Source organism: Phyllobates terribilis, unplaced genomic scaffold (assembly GCF_046119375.1).
Source record: "Phyllobates terribilis strain yellow unplaced genomic scaffold, ASM4611937v1 Scaffold_8__6_contigs__length_399053987, whole genome shotgun sequence".
Lineage (NCBI taxonomy): Eukaryota > Metazoa > Chordata > Amphibia > Anura > Dendrobatidae > Phyllobates > Phyllobates terribilis.
This window is the reverse complement of record NW_027362768.1, coordinates 168216661-168235520: the sequence shown is the minus strand read 5'-3', so window position 1 is coordinate 168235520 and position 18860 is coordinate 168216661. Positions and strand designations below refer to the sequence as shown.

Here is an 18860-nt window from a genome sequence, read left to right as displayed (position 1 = left end):
GTGCGCCTGGGTCAGGTAGGAAGCTGCCGGCAACCAGGAGGATGCTGCAGGGGAGCGAGCTGAGGTAAGTTGTTGTTTTTTGTTTGTTTTACCGCTGGGGAGGGGAGGTGGGGAGAGCAATGATGGGATGGTGGGGCTGAGGAGAGCAATAATGGGTCTGGGGAGAGAAATTATGGGATGGTGGGGCTGGGGAGAGCAATAATGGGTCCGGGGAGAGAAATCATGGGATGGTGGGGCTGGGGAGAGGAATGATGGGGCTGATGGGGCTGGGGAGAGGAATGATGGGGCTGGGAAGAGCAATAATGGGGCTCATGGGGCTGGGGAGAGCAATGATGGGGCTTATGGGGCTTGGGTGAGCAATGATGGGGCTGGGGAGAGCAATGATGGGGCTGGAGAGAGCGATGATGAGGATGGTGGGGCTGGGGAGAGCAAATATGGTGATGGGGGGCTGGGGAGAGCAATGGTGGTGATGGGGGGCTGGGGAGAGCAATGATGGGGCTGGGGAGAGCAATGATGGAGATGGTGGAGATGGGGAGAGCAGTGATGGGGCTGGAGAGAGCAATGATGGGGATAGTGGGGCTGGGGAGAGCAATGATAGGGATGTGGGGAAGGAGAGAGCAATGACGGGTTGCTGGGAGAGAGCAATGATGGGAGTGCTGGGAGAGAGTAATGATGGGGGTGCTGTGAGAGCAATGATGGTGCTGTGAGAGAGCAATGACGGGGTTTGCTGTGAGAGAGCAATGACGGGGTGCTCAGTAAGAGCAATGACGGGGTGCTGGGACAGAGCAATGACGGGGGCGCTGGGAGAGAAAAATGATCGGGGTGCTGGGAGAGAGCAATGATCGGGGTGCTGGGACAGAGCAATGATGGAGGTGATGGGACAGAGCAATGATGAGGGTGCTGGGACAGAGCAATGATGGGAGTGCTGGGAGAGAGCAATGATGGAGGTGCCGGGAGAGAGCAATGACGGGGGTGCTGGGAGAGAGCAATGATCGGGGTGCTGGGAGAGAGCAATGATCGGGGTGCTGGGACAGAGCAATGATGGAGGTGATGGGACAGAGCAATGATGAGGGTGCTGGGAGAGAGCAATGACGGGAGTGCTGGGAGAGAGCAATGATGGAGGTGCTGGGAGAGAGCAATGATCGGGGTGCTGGGACAGAGCAATGATGGAGGTGCTGGGAGAGAGCAATGACGAGGGTGCTGGGAGAGAGCAATGATCGGGGTGCTGGGACAGAGCAATGATGGAGGTGCTGGGACAGAGCAATGATGAGGGTGCTGGGAGAGAGCAATGATGAGGTGCTGGGAGAGAGCAATGACGGGGGTGCTGGGAGAGAGCAATGACAGGGGGCTGGGACAGACCAATGATGGAGGTGCTGGGACAGAGCAATGATGGAGGTGGTGGGAGAGAGAGAGCAATGATGGGGGTTTCACTTTGCTTGTACTGTAAAGCCTTGTATATTTTCCGTGTGCACATAGCCTTACAGTTAATTGGGGAGAGTCACAGAGACTGAATAATTTATATTATTGGCTGGTGGAGATTATAGTTAATGGGGGGCACAGTGCTGCTTATCACTTTATATTTTGATTACTAAGTGGCTAATAGTATATTAATGGGGGGGAGGTGTACATATCTGTAGTCAGTAGCGCAGTGTGGGGGAGATGCATGTACAAAATATGTGACCTTGTTATTTTCTAGTCTGGAGATCATCGTGACAAGACGAGTCGTGGCTGGGAGATGTCGACATGAAGGTCTGACCAGATGGAGAAGAAGCAGCAGAAACTGACTCTGATCAGATGAGACGTCAGCGGTAAGTGCCTGGATGTGAATATTATTCTGTATGCACTGTGTGACTTGGAGTGATAATGTTATCTGTAAAATCCCTTAGGCTGCATTCTCACATTTGTGTGAAATGTCCGTGTGCTGCCAGATTTTTTTTATCGGATGGTCCACGGACTCGTAGAGTTTTATAGATCCATTCACACATACATGAAAATCACGGATCTGAGAATGAGATCTGTGAGGGTCAGAGAATGTCCTGTTCTGATCTAATTTTGAGGATTAGAATAGGACATGCTCAATGCGTCGGTAAAACAGGGCAGCACACCGACACTGCACACAGATGCAGGAATGTAGCTGTATTATGTATAGCACAGTCCCTTAGTATATACCGTACTCACTTATTATGTATAGCGCCATCCTTAGTTATATAGTTTCCTCTTTTATTATGTATAACACTCTCCCTTATTATGTACCATCCTCTCTAGCTCTAGGAGGTCACAGTTGGGGGATCATACTGTGTTGGGGACAGCATACTTTGCCCTGGGAGTTGAGGTGGGGTACAGTAGGGTCATTATACTGCGCATGTGGAGGAATTCACCATGAGGGTATCACACTGTGTTTGGGGGCACTTTTGTTGGTATCACACTTTATGGGGCAATGAAAGAGGAATCTAGGACTTCAGCAGGAGGAATATTACTATGTAAAGGATGGAAAGTTGTGAGATCTACTCTTCTGTGACCCCGACAATTATTTACATTTTTTTGTGTGGGGAGGGGGCCCATTTAGAACTTCTGTTATGGGGCCCCATGATTTCTATCTACGCCCCTGAGGACAACCCCTTTTTATCTACATGTTTGGCGCCGATAAAATAAAAGAGCTGATAGTCACCTCCTGGGCCGTTCCAGAGGTGTCAGCATTCGCATTCCCAGGGCTGTGGCGCCCAATCATCGCTGGCGTCACTGTCTCCACCTTCGAACATCAAGAGGAAGTGAGAGATCAGCTGCAGTCCTGACTTCCTCTTGATGTTCGATTTGTCCAAAGACGGGGCTAGTGACGCCAGTGCTGATTGGGCACCAGGCTCACGTATTATAACAACTGCTCCAGAGCCCCGGGAACACGAGTGCCGACAGTGTGGGAATGGCGCCAGCACGGGGGGTGAGTGTAAGCTTTTTTTTTAATTGGGGCCACGTGTTGGGTATGAGAAGGGGTTGTCCAAGTAGTGGACAACTTCTTTAATATAAAACCGTTCAGAAACTTGCTACTTCAAATTGTAATAATTCCCGGAATATCTAAAATTAAAAAAATTTGACACCCGATTTCTCTGTGTATATTCTGTATCTTCCTCTGTAAGTAATAATTTTAATATTTATTTTCTACAGGCATTAACATACTGCTAGGACAGAGGTATTGCATCTCACCCAGAGGTGTGATATCTCACTCTCAGGTAAGGATGGAGTATGGCTCAGGACCCTAACACCCACATGCACTACACCACATTTCCGGGGGACAGGGCGACAATGTTCCCATGAGAGAGCACAACTGTCCCTGATCCCTGGCTGGAGTGGGGAGGGACCACCTAGAGTAAGGGGAACCAAGTAGTATGTAGGTGGAGAACGTAGATCCTGGGAGCACTGATGAGAGAGGTATAAAAGGTGGGAGCCATCTTAGGAACAGTGTTCAGTCAGAGGGGAGAAGTGACAGAGCAGGGCTCTGTGGAGCTCTGCTCCAGGAGGCAGGCCTAGCCTGTGAGGCCCCAGACTGAGAGGAGAAAGAGCAGAGAGGAGAAGAAGGAGAGCAGGAGAGGCTCCAGGAGTGGAGTGAAGGGACCCCAGGGGTATGGGCCGTGCAGCAAGCCGGCCGTACACCCGCCGCTACCAGAGTAGGGGGATCAGGCCAAGAAAGGGAACCGGATCCCTCAGCTAGTAGAGGAGAGCAACTAACCTCAGCTAGTAACCGGAGGCCGTGGCATTGCACGTGTCACGGCCCCTCACTACACCCGTTAGGAAGGCACCACATAGGATCCAGGGAAATGGAACATAGGTTTGACCGCCAAGGTCCGAGGCAGCTGGACAGAAACGTGGTCAATTGTGGGGTACGACAGGCCAGAGAAAGGACACACGAATGGGGTCCTGACAAGTACTCCGGAGATACCTGGGAGTCAGCCGAGCCCCTCACTTGGTGAGCGCAGTGCGACGCGGGGAAGTCACTATCAGCAAAAGTGTCTCGGATCAAACAACTGTGAGTAAAGACCCTGGACTGCACCTCAAAGACTCTGAGTCGTTCCAGCTGCGTCCTTGCACCACAACCCTCATCATTCACCCATGCTGCCCTGAGGCTACACTCCTCCTGTGGGGAGTTATACTATCTTTGCTGCACACACCATCAGCCTCAGTGGACTGCCCCGCAGCGGTGGTTCATAATAGCCGCAATCCACGGGTGGCGTAGTCGGACATTTAATAATCATAAAAACCACATAAATAGACTGGGTCACTGCCACGGAGACTACAACCCCCAGCATTACACAAAGACCTGGCTCCGGGTTTTCCCCTACACACACGGCCCAGGGGGGCGCGTCAGATGAATGGTAAATCAGTGCCTTATATAAACATGAGCAACTACACGTCTATGTATCATTGTGTCTATGTCTCACTCCCACTGATCAGACATTGATGACCTACTGCAAAAAAAATATTATTAAATAAAAATATTCCTGTGCCGAGATAATCTTATAAATGTCCCCTGCTGTGTACTGTGTAATGGCTGTGTCTGACCGTACAGGAACACGGTCTGATCATAACACATCTCCTGGGGAGGGGAAGATGCAAAAGAGAATACAGACATTACAGCACAGGATCACAGATGATTCCTTTTGTGAGGCAAAACATTTCATTGGCTGTTTTTAAGCAATGTTTTACCTCACAGAAAGAATCAGCTGTGATCCTGTGCTGTAATGTCTGTATACGCTCTTTTGCTAGAGTAAGGACCTCGTAATCATAAATGTGGAAAGAAACTGCTGATGCAGTGACGGTGATTGGAGAGACAGCATCTCTTTTTGCGATTTCCCATATCTTTTACATTTATTCGCCTTTATTTCTTACTACTACTTATTCTTACTACTTAAAATTGTAATTATTCCTGGAATATCTAAAATTAAAATAATTGACACACGATTTCTCTGTGTATATTCCGTATCTTCCTCCATAAATAATAATTTTAATATTTATTTTCTACAGGCATTAACATACTGCTAGGGCGACTCCAGACACAAGAGAGACCAATTATACCAAACATCGCCAACCAGCAAAGGAGAGGTTTTTTTTCCAAAAGCTGAGAGCGATTGTGACGGCCCGTCCTTATAGAAGGAACAGGGCAGAGAGAGAGCAAGGGGAGCATGAATGGTAAGTCAGAGCCTTATATACACATGAGCACCTACACGTCTATGTGACTGCAAGCACCTAATATGCTGATCAGGGAGAGGGAATGCTGAACCCTATAGCTAAAAAAATCAAATAGATACATTATTCCCTGTTTAACTTATGTAATACTGACACATTTCTATCTAATTATATAAATACTGTGCCAACATTGCACATCACTATCTATCTATCTATCTATCTATCTATCTATCTATCTATCTATCTATCTATCTATCTATCTATCTATCTATCTATCTATCTCAGATTTCTCTGAAAGAAAATAAAGCAGCAGTAGTAGTATATTACTGGGCATACACTTTCAGAGGATTAGCAAAAAAAAACAAACCATAAATATTTCACCCAAAAATAAGAGGCCAGCACTGTAATATTTAAAGAGGTTCTCCACTACTTTAACTTGATGATGTCACGACTCTGGTGTCGGGTATCCTGGACCAGGGGCTCCTTCACTGTCCCTAATGCTAGGGGCACCCTAGCTGGCCCTGTTCCTTTGATTACTTCTGAAGATGAAGACACCAGGGCCAGGTACCTTGTCTGAGCTCCTCAATCTGCCCTCAGTCTGTTCCCTCCCCCCACCCAGGGAAGAGGGGAGTAGTAATGTATCGCAATACGTCAACCAGACTAGGAAGGTAATATAAACAAGGATAAAGGAAAATACCATACAAATATACTCACACAAACTACAGAGGAAAACGGGGGAGTGGAGGATGGGGCAAAATCAAATTAGGAGAAGGGAATTAACACACAACCAAAACTATGCAACAGTTTTAGCTAAATCCTCCAATCGCCTTCTCAAACAACTCTCCACCAAACTCCTGAAACCATGCAGCATGAAGATAGCTCTGGCAATGACTGCTTGGCAGAGCCCAGAATATATAGGAGAGGGGAGTGGCTAACAGTAAACAGCTAAGAGCGTCAAGGCAGGTAAGCTTCATGGAGATCACAGTTAAACAGATTAACTCCTCCACTGCTAAAATAAACCTGCATCATATGAAGGTGAAATGCTTCTAATCAGTGCAGGAGTGGGAGGAATCAGACACTGCAATCTTCTGGCACAACTCTGTCATGGTAAACCTGTGCCAGATGACTTATCCTTGGGATAGGTCATCAATGTCTGATCAGTGGTAGTGAGACACCCGCCACCCCCGCCAATCAGCTATTCCCTGTGTCGGCAGCGGCCGGCCGTGCTCAGTTACGGAGCAGCACAGCACAGCTCCATATACTGTATAGTGGCCGCGGCAGGGTACTGCACCTCCGCCCCTATTCGAATCAGTTTCTGGGAGTAAGGCGCCTATTAACTGTACTGGTTGTACCATTGTGTATAGACCTGGGCAGTATGTGCAGGAATTAACTCTGAAGTTTGGGGAGTGGTAAAGTGAGTCAGAAATTTTCTGGATTAAAAAAAAAAAATCCATTTTATGTTAAAGTTTCCAAATCAATAAAAAAATTTTTTAAAAAGTCACTTTTCTTTTTTTTCTCTGTTTTTGCTCCAAATTTGTCAATTTATAAAGGAGTAAATTAAATAAAAATAAATAAATACATTTGCAGATGATCAAAGACCTAATGCAAGGCAATAATACTTTAGCTTTAGTTGTACTAGACTGCCATTCTGTACTATAATTTAGAAACCTACTACTAACTGGAGCCATTCCTGGAATATCTGCAATAAAAAAAATGACACCGTGATTTCTCTGGATATCTTCCTCCATAAATAATAATTTTAATATTTACTTTCTACAGGCATTAACATACTGCTAGGACAACTCCAGACACAAGAGATCGTGACGGCCCATCCTTATAGAAGGAACAGGGCAGAGAGATAACGCCGGGAGCATGAATGGTAAGTCAGAGCCTTATATACACATGAGCACCTACACGTCTATGTGACTGCAAGCACCTAATACTCTGATCAGGGAGAGGGAATGCTGAACCCCATAGCTAAAAATATACCTATCTATTGATCTATCTATTATCTATCTATCTATCTATCTATCTATCTATCTATCTATCTATCATCTGTCTATTATCTATCTATCTATCTATCATCTGTCTATTATCTATCTATCTATCTATCTATCTATCTATCATCTGTCTATTATCTATCTATCATCTGTCTATTATCTATCTATCTATCTATCATCTGTCTATTATCTATCTATCTATCTATCTATCTATCATCTGTCTATTATCTATCTATCATCTGTCTATTATCTATCTATCTATCTATCATCTGTCTATTATCTATCTATCTATCTATCTATCTATCTATCTATCTATCTATCTATCTATCTATCTATCTATCTATCTCATCCAATTAGATTCCAGAAGTTGATACAATGAATTGCTGTAGATAGAGGGTCATAGTGAGAATATCTTTTCTCGGTGACTCACAAGGTGTTTTATATGAGCTCATTCCTTCTATAGGGCAGAAAATGTTCTTTACCACCATAAAGGCAGGAATTCTTTCCCCAGGAAGGAAGTCTTGTGTGACACAGTCAGTCGTCTGATATGACGTCTTGATATTGTTTTAGCACAGAGTATAATCTGTATCCTGGGACTTGTATTTTCTCTGGATACATTTTTGGAGTCGGATGAATTTTTTCTTTCCTGTGACAAGTTTTGACAAAACTGAAGGGTCTTCAGTAAGAATCAAATGTGTATTATCTGTAAAAACAGCAGGATTATAGAAGAGACTGGTGATATATAATGTGATTATTTATGGCAATTCTGTAAGGTTTTCCTTAAAGGAGGCGTCTTGTATGAAGCACACAGCGATCCTCTGAAGTAAGGCTGATGTGGACAATCATACTGTACTATGGATACTTGCTGTACTATTTGGGGGCTGTGTACTGTTTTTGGGATGGATGGAATTGTGTATTAGGTGGGGGGACAGAGATGGATTAGCATGTGTCCCCCAAGAAAACACCCTTCAATTGCTAGGGTAGTTAGATAAAAGGATTGGGCAGCAAACTTAGGTGCTTAAGTAAAACTCTGGGAAGCCCGGTTAAGCTGGTCGAATATGTTACATAAAGCCGCCAAAACCAGACAGCTTCGGCGTAACTGGCCGAACATATATGGGGGCGGCCTAATTCTTACCAACAGCCCGTTAGGAAAAGTATAGATTGGACAATTTACATTTTGACATGCCCAACCATTTGTTCCCCTTGTTACCATTCAGAACACATGCACCCTCAGCCAAACCAAGTGTGTGTTGGAGACATCGGAAAGAAAAGCTGTAACAAGTTTTTGCCTAAGGCTGGGTTCACATTGTGCTTTAGTCTACTGTCAGTGGCTCCATCAGAACTTGTGTCTGTAGCCCTGTAAATCGGATTTGGATCTTTGCGCTGATGTGACCATTGACTGTAATGATAGAGACGGAGTCACTGAGTTCTTTGTCAGACATCATTTTCCGCTGTATCCACCAATATGAGACAAGCTCCAAGATGTGGTGTCTGTTTGAGTCATGTATCTTACACAGACAGAACATATACCCATTGCAATCTATGGAGCTGTTCACATGTCCGTGTCTTTTTGCAGGTGATGTGTCCACAAAAAAAAAATCACACAGACACGTCTGTTTTTGATCTGAGTCACGGATTAAAATTACCCATACAAGTCTATGGGTCCATGAAAGTCACGGACAGCGCACAGATCCCATTCCTGTGCAGGGTAGGAGAAGCTTTACGCTTTACAAATTTTTTTGGGGATGTACGAGAAAATCACTGATGGTAAGAATGAAAGTTCAGTCTAAAACACTGATAGAAATCCGTCCATTTTTAGTTCTTTTTAACATACGAAAAAATGACTGATGAGGTCTAAGAAGATTCCCTGGGAGAGGGCCTAATTTTGCAATATTAACATGCCTGGGCAGCCATGCTAATTCCTGCCAAGAGATTGTGATTTGAGACTTGATCTATTGAGGCGTCTACTTTTGAAAGTGTTTGTCCAGAATTAGTAAAACATGGCAGCGCCCCACTTGTCCATGGATTGTGCCCGGTATTGCATCTCTGTTTCCCTCAAATAAATTGTTCTGAGCTGTAATGCCACACACAACCTGTGACCAAGTGGTGGCGCTGTTTATGGAAGTGACCAACCATGCTTTTTCTAATCCTGCACCATTCCAGGAAATACCATATTCATTTTGCATCATTTTCATGCCAAAGATTCTTGCTTTCCAGACGCCATGCAGAAAACAGATGTCTTCTTTAGTGACCAACAGAAGTTGCTCTTCCGTTGATGCATGGAAGAAAAAAAGCAAGATATGATGAAAAGCAGAGGAAGCAAGAGAAGCTTGTACCTGGACGTGAGCCAGCGTACGTGTGTAGGAAGCACAGGTGAGGCTGACATCTGGAAAGTATATAGATGGCTAGGTTTGTGCCGGAGATGCCCACATCTGCCGAGAAGGAAGCAAATGCCCACATCATGCACAGCGCTGCCCGCCTGATGGTGTACACAGGAATGTAATACATCACCCTCCCTATATGTTATGTTTTCAGCAATTTTTTTTCCCTGAATAGACCAATAAAAATTATTTATTGCTCTTCAAAATGTAGTCAGTGGAATGTCTCCTGTCTATTTACATCTCCATATAAGCCGAGGAACCTTGGCCCCTTCCTGGTGGGAGTCCATAAAGGTCACGGCTTGCAGACAGCGGTATTTGACCTTGAGGCATGCCCTGGCTATCTGTACAAGATGTTGAAATCACATTCATTAACTGCAAATATGCAACACATGATTGTCAGCAGAATATTGCCACGATCTAATGTGTATGGGGGCACGGTGGGATTCCGACATGTTGGATAAATGCGACTGACGATACTCCAATTGTACAGAACTGCAGCTTTACGGCAGCCTGTACTCTGCGGATAGATTGGTAAGCATATGGAAGGAATAAATCCTCTTATAACGCTGTCCCTCCAAACGATGGATGTTAAAGGTAAGCAGTCACCTGATTCATGCTGCCCAAACCACGGGCACGATTGCAGCGAGATGAAACGCTCTCAGAGAAAATATAGTTTGAAAAAGGAGCGGACCGGGACAGGAGAGTCCTCTGAGCAAGAACAATATATGGGCCGTTTGCAGTCCAATAGCTCATCTATATCTCATAGATATAGCTCATCCCTATATCTCAGATATTTAGCCACAGACTGCTTAAACTTACGGCAGTATTCACTTATAAACCTCAGTATTAACAATATTTATCAGCCAAGAGGAAAAACTTTTAAAATATAACCTTTATTAGATCCTTAAAATAATTAATTTTTTAATTTTTTTTTTGTACCTCCAATGTCCAGTATGAACGGCTCATAACCCCTGTCGCATCATAGGCAAGCTCCCTATGCACTAGAGGGAATCAGCACAAAATACCTCTAACCTGATTTATTAAAACAAGACACTGTGCAACCTTCTTATAAATCCCATTGGAAGGAACCAGAAATATATAATGTCAATCCCATCTGGTCCATATAAAACTTAGACATAGTGATAAAAAAACCTCTAAATAATATGTGTGGATCTCACCCATTCTCTTGTCCATGGGCATCCTCCAGGTTTTTTTTCTCCAGTTCAGTAATCTCCAAATATTAAGAATAAATGTACCCTGTCGTGCCCCTGGTGATTGCTCCCGCCCTGACAAGGGCAGTACTCAAGTGTATCTATTACCCCACAAAATGCCTCCCGACGCGTTTCTTCCTCCTCAAAAAGGATTCATCAGGGGAGTGTAACTCGTATCTTGGGGAGCACTACAAAAAAGTGACTAAGTGCTATAAAGTGCTATGCGGTTCAAAAAATCTCATTTAATGGACCTCACAATAGTGCTGATTCCCTCTAGGGCATAGGGAGCTTGCCTATGATGCGACAGGGGTTATGAGCCGTTCATACTGGACATTGGAGGTACAAAAAAAAAAAAAATTAATTATTTTAAGGATCTAATAAAGGTTATATTTTAAAAGTTTTTCCTCTTGGCTGATATATATTGTTAATACTGAGGTTTATAAGTGAATACAGCCAGAAGTTTAAGCAGTCTGTGGCTAAATATCTGAGTTATTGATCTGATGGCAGTTTTTTTTGAGGTGGGTCTGAACACGGAGCAATGGTTGTCTGAGGCGAAGGAGGTATTTTCCGACAAAATATTTACACAAAAAAAATATACCCCAACTTTTAATGCGGCGTTTAAGGAACTGACTAAAACATATACAGAACAAGAGGTGGGAGATACAGAGCATTGAAAATTATGTTAAGAACGGCATAGTCCCAAGAGGCTTAAGAATCACATTGCTTCCCGGTCTGAGGAGTAGAAGTACCCAACTTCTATCAAAGTGGGAACAGGAAGCCACGAATAGCTCTTAGAGGAAGAAAAAGAAAACCTATTAACGTTAAATGAAAAATTGAAAGAGCAAATAGAGGTTACAAAGCAGTTCCAAAGTGAACCAGATTTCAAAAATAAGGAAACCTTATTGCAAAATTCAATAGAGAGGTTCCAATACCATCTAAAAGAGCGTAAGCATAAACAGTATCAGAGGGACTTACAGGAGTTTAAGGAAAACAAGGCCTATCGCTTCCTGGAGGAGAGACCAGAATGGAAGGAGACAGTTACTGATCTCTCGTCCACTGAAACGGACTTCTCTGATAATGAAGGCATAAGTAAACCCTTCAGAGGTAGACAGAGGAAGGGGTAGAGGTAGACACAGAGGTGATAGAAATAATAGGCCTTCACCAAATGGTTTTTTTTTTTACAGAGGAATTACTACCTCAGGAATCGGAACACATAGATAAGTCTTCTATAACTAATCTATCCGATCGCCCCCTTACATTAGCAGAGACGAGTGTTCTAAATAAGGGATTAACATACGTACCAACAAGTGATTTTAATCTCTTTGACTGAGTTAAAGATCTTAATCTATTTGCTGGCAGATTGAGAAACAATTATGCTCTAATTTGAATATCCCATTAGATCTGTTACCTGATGTGCAGGAACTAGCAGGACTAGATAAGTACCCAAATGGGTCTGATGGTATGGGTCCACATACAACATTGAGGAATAAAAGTAATAAAATGCCTCCACCCACTGGGGTCTTGTCAGCAATTGATGTTTTTGTAAATATGGTGACAAGGGATCTGACAAAGTTAGATACCAAAACTCGGAAACCAAACTGTTCAAGGGAAGAAATCCAAGCCCTTAAAACCCTGGAAAATGACGATAAAATAGTGATTAAGAAATCAGATAAAGGGGAAATACAGTCATTATGGGAGCAGAAATGTATGAGAACATGTGTATGAAAATGTTGGCTGATAAAGAGAATTATACTGTATTGTCAAATAACCCCATTGTAGAAATGAGAACAAAATTGGAAAGGATTTTGAAGGAGGCTAGAGAAGAAGATTTGATAAATAAAAATGAATTAGACTTTCTCCTACCTCAATATCCCAAACTGGCAACATTCTATGCATTGCCAAAGGTGCATAAGGGGCTGGACGTCCTAAAAGGGAGGCCTATAGTATCAGGCATTGAAAGTTTGCGACAAAACGTAGGTATTTACCTAGATCAGGTGCTCCGACCTTTTGTGGAAGCACTCCCCTCTTACACAAGAGACACTACGGACCTCTTGTGTAAGTTGGAAGGGCTACATTTAGATAGAGACGTCTGGATAGCAAGCATCGACGTCGAAGCCCTATACTCTTCGATACCACATACAAAGGGCATTGACGCTGTAGAGTATTTTTTGGGGTCAAGAGGAAATCAGTTTCAAGTACACAATGTACTGATACTCACCCTGCTTGAATTTGTGCTTACAAACAATGTCTTTTTGTTTAACGGTAAAACCTTCCACCAGCTCAGGGGCACCGCTATGGGCAATTCTTGCGCGCCCACCTATGCTAATCTGTTCCTGGGCGGAGGAAACCGTGGTATTTACAGAGGAGAATCAGCGCTTCACACAGTGTATTGAATTGTGGATGAGGTATATCGATGATATACTAATATTCTGGAAGGGACCCAAAAGGGACTTTGAAAAATTTGTGGAAGCTTTGAATAAAAATGAGATAGGACTGAGATTTACACATGAGATACACCAGACGAGCCTGCCCTTTTTAGATGTACGGATCAATAAAAAGGAGGGGGGGGGAGGTGCGTACCACCATCTATAGAAAGCCTACGGCCACAAATTCCCTCCTCAGGTGGGAGAGCCATCATCCTCTCCCCCTGAGTTGGGGAATACCAAAGGGCCAATATATAAGGCTTAGAAGGAACTGTTTCACTGATGAGGAATTTATACAGGAGGCAAAAGATATGAAAGATTTAAAAGGAGGGGGTATTGTTATGATTTGCAACATAAACTAAGGAAAGATAAGGAAAGCTGTCCCTACAATAAGACTAAGCTGAATCCCTACGATGTAGCGGGCTGCCTGTTCCTTGTGAACAGACCCGCCTTCGTCCTCGGCTAGTCTGAACGAAGACCTATAGAATTAAGGGAGGGGTCCCTAAATGAACTAAGGACTGAGACAAAAATGGGACACCTCCTAAACAGAAGTTGTTGCAGAGCACAAAAGACAAACTGACAAAAAGTACTAGAGGTCCCAGAGGACCAAGCGAACTAGACAGAGATAGGCACCGAAGCACCTGGCTAGCAAAACAGTCACACAACACTAAAGTCCAGCAAAGCCAGAAGGGCAGAGCTAGAATATATAGGCAGATGGTCACGTGACCGCAAAACACAAGATAGCAAAAACTAACAGGAGGGTTCTAACAGGTATCCTGACTGGGTTCTGAGAAGGGCATACCAATTTGCTTTGAAACAAAGGAGAGAGATCTTACTTACCCCTAAAATCTTGGAGAAAGAAAAAGAAAATATGGATTGCACAAGATTTATAGCCACATTTCATGATGGTGCCTTGGAAGCTAGAAAGATTATAGAACAGTATTGGGGTATTCTAACAATGGATGAGGATCTGAAGAGAACTGTGGGCACTACACCACAGGTGACGTTCCGTAAAAGTAGAACAATTGGAGAAAGACTAATCAGGAGTCATTATGTGCCCCCAAAAAAAGACAAGTCATGGCTACCAACAAGACCTAAAGGTTGCTACAAGTGTAGTGGCTGTGTATCATGTCCAAATGTGAAAAATACAAAGGCTTTTGTGAGTAATGTCACTGGAGAATCTTTTGAGATTAGAAATGTTATTAATTGCAGAACTAAATTTGTAATATACAAGGCAACATGTATCTGCAAAAAAGAATATGTAGGAAAAACCATTCGGGAAATGAGACAACGTATAGGGGAGCACTTAAATGACATATTAAATAAAAAAGAGACGCCAATTGCAAAGCATGTGAATTCGGTACATGGAGGAGATCCTAAAGTAATCTCCTTTATGGGAATCGAATGTATGAAGACCAATATTAGAGGAGGTAACATGGACAAAATCCTACGGCAGAAAGAAGCAAGATGGATTTTCCGGTTAGGTACCATGGCCCTGGGGGTTTAAATGAACAGCTTAATTATAGTGGCTTTATATAGATGAGAATCCCCCTGTAATATCCGGAGACGGCCATGCTTTTGTGTAAAGACCCACTTACTGAAACCAGCTATAAGTCAGACTTTTTTTTTAAAAGAAAGATGGATGCCTTTTATAGAAAAAAAGAAGGCCAAATACTTACATGCCCTGGAAAAGAAAAATAAATAGGGCGATATATAGGTACCTCTGATATGTGATTTTGGGGCGATAACTTTGTGTACTGGCCAATCTTATAAGAAAAATCATGGGATGATCGTTTGAAAAGAATTTGGATTTAGTGCCAGAGTAGAAATCCAATATTAAAGGTTCCCTAATAATTTTATATCTAAGGTGGCACCGATAGATCCCTCCAGTTACAATAAAGGAGGGTAATGTAAAGTAATAAGTAGGAGATTGGTGGTGTAAAGTTGTTTTTCTAAGAGAGAAGTTCCTTCTTTTTGGAGGGATTCTGTGTAAGAATGCATTAAATTACATGTTGAGGCGGAAATGAGATCAGTGACACGCACAGGGAATGCCCAAAAGATATTTTGCGGTCCAGACCCTGGAAGCGCTGTGAGAGGTGCGTATTCCGGGCTGGTATGGGAACTATGCGTTCCATATGCCCGGAAATAGTTAAGGTCACATCGGGCTCTGCGGTCCAGACGCCAGGTAGTGGCGCGGTGGAGAACGCCCGGAAATGACGTAGGAGGGTTGCGTTCCAGGCGTCCGGAAATGGCAGATGCGTTCCAAATGCTAAGGAAAGAGAAACAGATAATGAACGCTAGAAAACAAATATATGACCCCCACATTTTGACACGTGGGAGTTTGGTGACCTTAAGAGATGGATGTAATAGGAGGGAAAGGATCATATGGGCATTTTTTTGGGCGATGAATGGGAAGCCACCGCGATATTAAAAGTTAAAAGGGAACCTTTATGAAAATGAAAACTATTACCTAAGAAAAACAAGGGGTAATATTCTATAACAAAAAGGCTGTTAATTAGTGATAATGAGAAAACAAACCAAGCCCCACCCCGGAAGTGACATGAGACGCCCAAAAATGGAGGGAAAAGGAGTATATTTAAACAGAGGAGACAGATGTGGAGACTCCCCTTTTCTCTTTGCATATCTGCATATTTGAAGGTGGTAACAGTACTCTGTACCACAAAAAATGGACACTCGCTATTGTGAGGTCCATTAGACGAGATTTTTTGAACCACATAGCACTTTATAGCACTTAGTCACTTTTTTGTAGTGTTCCCCAAGATACGAGTTACACTCCCCTGATGAATCCTTTTTGAGGAGGAAGAAACGCGTCGGGAGGCATTTTGTGGGGTAATAGATACACTTGGTTACTGTCCTTGTCAGGGCGGGAGCAATCACCAGGGGCACGACAGGGTAGATTTATTCTTAATATTTGGAGATTACTGAACTGGAGAAAAAACCCTGGAGGATGCCCATGGACAAGAGAATGGGTGAGATCTACACATATTATTTAGAGTTTTTTTTTATCACTATGTCTAAGTTTTATATGGACCAGATGGGATTGACATTATATATTTCTGGTTCCTTCCAATGGGATTTATAAGAAGGTTGCACAGTGTCTTGTTTTAATAAATAAGGTTAGAGGTATTTTGTGCTGATTCCCTCTAGTGCATAGGGAGCTTGCCTATGATGCGACAGGGGTTATGAGCCGTTCATACTGGACATTGGAGGTACAAAAATTTTTTTTAAAAAAAATTAATTATTTTAAGGATCTAATAAAGGTTATATTTTAAAAGTTTTTCCTCTTGGCTGATATATACATCCCTATATCTCCCCAAAAGGTGTCAGATTGGCAGATTGCAACATATCATAGATTAAAAACACTTATGGCTGCTTTATTTGCACATTGTGTACATATTCATCTCTTTTTTTTTGCTATTGGACCATTTACCTTTTAAAGTAAGTCAAATTATCAAGTGGTTGTTTTAGCAAATGACTAATCTATACAGACTGTTAACAATTACAATCTAATACCTGATTCCTATTGGCTGCTGGAAGCTCCTCCCATTTAGAATGCTCGAGTAGAGACCTCATAATCGTCGTCGTGGAAACAAACTGTTGATGCAGTGTCGGTGATTGGAGGGACAGCATCTCTTTTTGGGATTTCCCATAACTTTTAGACTTTTTCGCATTTATTTCTTCTTTTTCCTCATTTATTGAGATACTATTTTCAGCAGGACAGAAAGTCATCATGTCAGGTCAGATTATAAGGCCAGCAATATAATGTGTCACTGTCACTACTTACTGCATAAACCATTAACATTAAAGAGGACCTGTCACTTGTATGTCATATGTAATTGGGGATTTTTATACCTGGTGTCTGGCGCTGTTTTTCTTTTGCTCATGCGCCTCTCTGTTTCTAAGTTATGGCCCCCTTTTCTCTGTAAATAAATCTAGTATTTTTTTAGCCAAGTAGGCGTGATCCTCAACTCTTGTCTGTGGGCGTGTTCTTGAGAATCATGCTCAGTTGGCTAACAAGACTAGATTTAGAAAAGGGGACCATATCTCAGGAACAGAGAGGAGTAGGAAGAAAAGAAAAAGAACGCCGGATTCAGGAAGCGACATTTATATCAGGTGAAACAAGTCATGCTTGTGGCAAGCGACAAGTCTTCTTTAAAAGTGTTTCAAAAACAGGTAAAGCCATATTATATGCAGCAGCTACCAGACAAAATTGATTTGGTCATAAATGTCTAACATAAGGAGGGAATCAGTGGTCGTTGGGCTCTTACATAACACTTATAAAACTGAAAAAAAAGCTATAACTAATCCTTGTTGCCCCTAATTGAAATGGCCAATGCAATCTCTTACATCCTCCCTCTCTTAGTTACAGCTACAATTTCCAAAAAAAAAAACAGTTGCATGTCCCAATAATCCAATAATTCTATTAAAAGGGACATATTATAATAAAAGTAGAGTAAGAACATCACCCATCAATATAAAAAATGCAAAACATGCTATGAAATTAGGATAATTGTGCACTTTTTTTTTCTAATTACATCAATATTCTGAGAGATAGATTTCACTATTCGTCCACATTTTCCACCATCATCTCCTAAAAAGTGAATAGAAATTACCCATTAATATAGATGGATAAAGGTTCAAATCCCCCCAAAGACGATATCTGCAAAGAGTTTGTATGTTCTCCCCGTGTTTTTGTGGGTTTCCTCCGGGTTCTCCGGTTTCCTCCCATACTGATAGGGAATGTAGATTGTGAGCCCCATTTGGGACAATGGTGATGATGTCTGTAAAGCGTTGTGGAATCAATGATGCTATATACATGAGTAAAAAGAAATAAAAATAAATAAATACATTTACTGATGATTAAAGACCATTTCATGACTAAGGGCGGTTTGCCAGAAACGTGTCAGATTTAATCTTTCACCAAAACTTGTTTGTGTTTTCATGGATTTCTAATAAAGATCAATTAGTTTTTATTATTTCCAGATGTATGCGCCAATTTCTTACTTTTTTTCCCATGGATTAAAGACCTAATAAAAGGCTATAATTCTTTAGGTCTATTTGCAGCCGACTGGCATTGTGTATTATAATTTAGAAACCTACTAAAAATTGTAATCATTCATGGAATATCTCAAAAAAAAAAAAATTGACACCCCGATTTTTCTATATATCTTCTCTATAATTAATAATTTTAATATTTTTTTTCCACAGATGTTAACATACTCCTAGAACGACTCCTGGCAGACGATAGACCAAATAGGCCAAACATCGCCATCGAGCAAAGGAGAATTTTTTTCGAAAGGCTAAGAGCAATTGTGGTGGCCCATCCATACAGAAGGAACAGGCGCAGAGAGAGAGCAAGGGGAGCATGAATGGTAAGTCAGTGCCTTATATACACATGACCACCTACACGTCTATGTGACTGCAAGCACCTAATACTCTGATCAGGGAGAGGGAATGCTGAACCCCATAGCTAAAAAAGAAAGAAGATACACAATTCCATGCTTAAAGAGGTTGTCCACTGCTTTTACATCGATGGCCTATCCTTAGGATAGGTCATCAATTACTGATTGGCTGGGGTCCGACACCTGGCACCCCTGCCAAATCCCAAATACTTTCAGTTGCATGTCCCGCATCCAATGACTCCGTTAA

The 18860-nt window shown here is 42.5% G+C and overlaps 1 long non-coding RNA gene across 1 annotated transcript; it reads left to right on the top strand.

Annotated features, from left to right (window-relative positions):
* The first annotated feature begins 506 nt into the window (after positions 1 to 506).
* On the top strand, positions 507 to 18578 carry LOC141156455 (uncharacterized). The gene is made up of 6 exons (XR_012247624.1): positions 507 to 1808; positions 3160 to 4018; positions 5014 to 5178; positions 6955 to 7054; positions 9393 to 9548; positions 18420 to 18578. It is a non-coding gene; the product is annotated as an uncharacterized lncRNA (long non-coding RNA).
* Positions 18579 to 18860: the final 282 nt, after the last annotated feature.